The sequence below is a fragment of the Mus pahari genome, chromosome 16 (genome assembly GCF_900095145.1).
Source record: "Mus pahari chromosome 16, PAHARI_EIJ_v1.1, whole genome shotgun sequence".
NCBI classification, from domain to species: domain Eukaryota; kingdom Metazoa; phylum Chordata; class Mammalia; order Rodentia; family Muridae; genus Mus; species Mus pahari.
This window is the reverse complement of record NC_034605.1, coordinates 43,452,545-43,456,665: the sequence shown is the minus strand read 5'-3', so window position 1 is coordinate 43,456,665 and position 4,121 is coordinate 43,452,545. Positions and strand designations below refer to the sequence as shown.

The window sequence follows — 4,121 nt, the reverse complement described above, 5'->3', positions numbered from 1 at the left end:
CATAATAATATCCCTATCACAGCCACCTCCACGTTATCTTCTCTCATCCACTCTTTTTTTCTTTAATCCACCCATTTATTTTTGAAAGTGCTGGGAAAGGACTCCAGGGTCTCACACATAGTGAACAGGTGCCCTCTGAGCCACACCTCAGTCCACAGCTGCATTAAAATGATGTTCTCCTTCCTCTGAACCTACACCCCTGACTTCTGCCCCATATCTGACCAGTCTACCTCAACGTACAGGTGTGGGATTAGGCCCTGGTAGTTCAGGAGGATGTTCTAACCACTCACATGCCACAGGCCTGCAGCCATGGCTCTGAGAAAGCTCACCAGAGACAGAGTCCCTGCTGTGCATAGACTTGACAGGCCTCATAACCCGATCCCAACTGCCACTGGATTGAGAAGTCACTGAAGGGCAGGGTGCTGGTGACAGCAGTAGGATGGCGCTATGCGTACTCGCAGCGGATGGGACATTCCTGTCTGCAGAAATGCTCTCCCATTCCCATTTCAACATGATGTGAAGCCTCATGGCTGCCTGGGCATCCTGGATTAAACAATGGTCTGCCTGTTGGACCCTGGTCCCCAGAATTTTCTCAGAAAGTCATTTCAGAGATGGTTAGCCACTCTTTACTGGACTCCTGAATGGTTTGGATTTAAGGGTGTCTCTGATTTTTGGGGTGGTGGTGGTGGTGGCTAAGGATCAGAACCTTTAAATCATTGTGTAGCACAAGGCCCACCAGGATTCTGCCCTTCACCGTTTCTTCCACTTCCTTCTCCACAACTTCAAACTCTTCTCCCTGCTCCAGATCCCAGGCAGGATCCCACTGACAGCTGTCCTGTCACTTGCTTAGTTGGCTTGACATCATAAACATACTTCCCATACTGGTTCGCGATGGACACACCGGGCTTCAATGCTCTCTTCCCCTTTGGGACCCACGCCTACCATCTCACAATTCAGGGCCAAGGCTTTGGTCAGGCCGCCAAAGGCTTGTTCCTTCACCAGGGAGATGGTACTCTCGCTCTGCCCCAGCTTCTTCCACACCTACATGGCTGCCTCTGGGTCTACGGTAGCCTCATTATCATCTGGATCCACAGCATCAAACCGGATGTCTTCCTCAGTGGGCGTGGGCTGATTCAAGAGGACAGCTGCCTCCGTAGCTTTCCACTTAGGCTTGACATCCCTTTTATGAGAAGAGATGTCACTATATATCCTCTTCTTGGATCCTTTCTTCGGCTCTGTTCCAGAGGTATCTGTAGAAGGTACTAGTGTCTTCCTATCTTTAGGTGCAGATGTAACAACCCTTAATGGTCTTGTCTTTTTCTGTCCTCCTCTGTCTCTCTTTGATTTATCCGAGGCCGCGTTTTCTGTTCTGCGGGATTATTTGGGGGTGCATTTTGTCATCCATTTGAGAGACAAGAGGTTTTTCTGGGGTCTGTGACTTTTGTTTAAGCAGCTCTTGCAGTGCCTTCAGATTTTGAGAAAAGTTCTCTGGGGCCTTCGGCGGTCGGCCTGCCCCAGCTGCCGGGCCCGCAGCTTCCTGGAGTTGCACTTTCTCCGAGTGCTTGGCTCTTCCTGAACTTCTTGGCTTTCTTCCTAGCGAGTTTCCTGATAGACCCAGGTTGGGGCACCCGTGCGGTGGCCTTCCTCTTCCTCTTCTCGCTCTCCGCGGCTGGAGTCAGCAGGGAAGAGATTCTGACTCTGGGGATCGTGGAAGCACCCCTCTCGTCCACGATGGCGTAGCAATCCCCATCTTCTTTCCAGGCGATTCTTCTCTCATGCATTTATTGATTGATCATTTATTTATTTTCATTAGAATCATTCACAGATAGAAGTGTGTACAGGACCATAGGTTACAAGGAGTTGTGAGCCACCCAGTGTGAGTAACCGGGCACCCCAACCCAGGTCCCCTGGAAGAGTAGCAGCCTCTTTAACTGCCAAGGCATTGTCCTCAGACTCTGTAGCCTTTCCATCTGTCTCTTGTTACATACAGCTTTTGTTTTCCGGCTACTGTTTAAGCATGCTTACTAGGAGAGTGTTATACATTTTGAACAAAGCTTTGCTTTTCTAATGTACACATTACCAAGCCTCTTTATAGCACACTGGTTTATATCTTGGTTGTCTAAGACTCAGATTCTTAGATTCACCCTGAATAACAAGCAAGACAACATAATTTTTCCATGGGAACAGTATTTGTAATATAGTGTAATGTATAGCCTGAACATTACCTGCTGAAGTTTTTGTCAACTTTATTGTGTTGATAATTATACTCTCTATGAAATGCCTTAGGTTTCAGTTTTCTAAAGTATCATTTATTTGTGCTTCAATGATTTTATGCATGTATACAATGTATCCTACTCACCTTATTCTCCCTCCTTCCCCCCCCCTCCTACCACCCCTCCCACCTTCCTCACCTCCCGCAAAAACCCACTGCACTGATTTCAGTTAGCACTGCCTGCTGGCATGTTGAGTGATCTTGTTGGCTTGATCTTGTGTAAGTCTTGTGCAGGCGACGATAGTTCATGAGTACAACAGTCGTGGCATGTCCAGCAGTGACATTTCATACCTTCCACAGTATTCCTCTGTTGGTTTTTCTGTTGTAGTTCGTTTGTTTTGTTTTCTTTTCTTCCCGACCTCAGGCATGTTTGCAGGGTTTCCATTATTCAATGCATGGCTTTCCTTTCTAATAGTGACCAAGTTCTATGCTGTGCCATATTTGTTCAGCTAGTTTACTGAATGTGTAGGGAGTTGGTTTAAATACAAATATACTTTAGCCTGATATTTCAGAAATTCATAATTAATGAATATATATGACTAAATCATATTTATTATCTATACTAGGTTTAGTATATACTGAGTATACTTCTCGCATTTTTAAAAGAACTTACAAAGAGATATCTGATTTGCAGTAGTCACATAACTTTCTTACCAGAGCAATAGCAGTAGTTACTATTGATGAAGCACAGGTACAAATCACTAACATCCAAAGACCTCAGTTTACACTAGGAATCACTTCTGATTGGTTTTTTGTTTCTTTAAGTGTAGGCAAGTAAATAGTAATGTGCTCACCCTTAATGTGTGATTTTTTTTTTCCTTGAAGAAATATGGCCATCCATTCACCCTAGATGGAGCACAGAGACACGTCAAAGAAATGATCTTACACAGCTCTACTCTGATGAACCAATGCATTTCTTGGAGTTACTCTAAGGAGTGTCGATCACTCAAAGACAGATAGATGCACCAGCATAGGTTCATCCCTGCATGGGTGATGACTTGGAAAAGCTCCAAGGAGCTTCTGGCACAATCTGCAGGCAGCTCCACTTTGGGAGAGTCTCCTCTCTGAAAATTGTTTACTGTTTATATAACTTTGGCCTCCTGAATCTGGCAACTTTCCGAGTTCCCAGGGCTTTCTGCATGCTAGGCAAGCACTCTACCGGCTGAACGACATCCCGAGCTAGCCCTTGTTAACTAATTTCTTTTAGCACTAGATAAATGTTCCATTTCCAATGTGCCACACATTTTTATTTATTGTCCCATCAAAAAATGTCTTGATTGTTCTCACATCTTGGTAATTAATGATAATCTGTTTAGCTGTGTACGGTGGTGTGTTACTATAAATTTCAACACTTAAGGTCTAGCCTGGGCAACATAGTGAGTTCCTGGTCAACCTGGACTACACAGTGAAACTTTTATCTTAAAAAGCCCCCCTTGTCCCAACCTCCTACCCCTGTCCATCAAACAATCCATCAAACAAGGCCAAGTAAAGCTATTGTAAACTGATACGTTGGTATCTGTGTGGATGAAGTGTTCCAGGTCCTTTCTCCAGTTGCTTTACTGACTGTGAAGAGATGCTTATCTTCTCATTTAATATTTAAGTTCCCTTATGGACCGCATTTTCAATCATTTTATCCCATTGTCACATCAACTTTATTGCTGTCTTAAGGAACACTTGATAAGATTACTAAAAGAAAATTTGTTTTATTTATTGAAACAATCCAGTGTAACATTTAAGTTCATACACTGTTTATAACATAAACTTTGTTTTGAACCCTTTGCTATTTTAACAACAATAATGCTTCCTTATTCATTTTAGTTCACTTAAAAATGCAAAGTGTCCCCAAATT

General features: G+C 43.8%; 1 pseudogene; it reads right to left on the bottom strand.

Annotated features, from left to right (window-relative positions):
* Positions 1–231: 231 nt before the first annotated feature.
* On the bottom strand, positions 232–1,781 carry LOC110333685 (annotated as a pseudogene).
* Between the last annotated feature and the right edge of the window lie 2,340 nt (positions 1,782–4,121).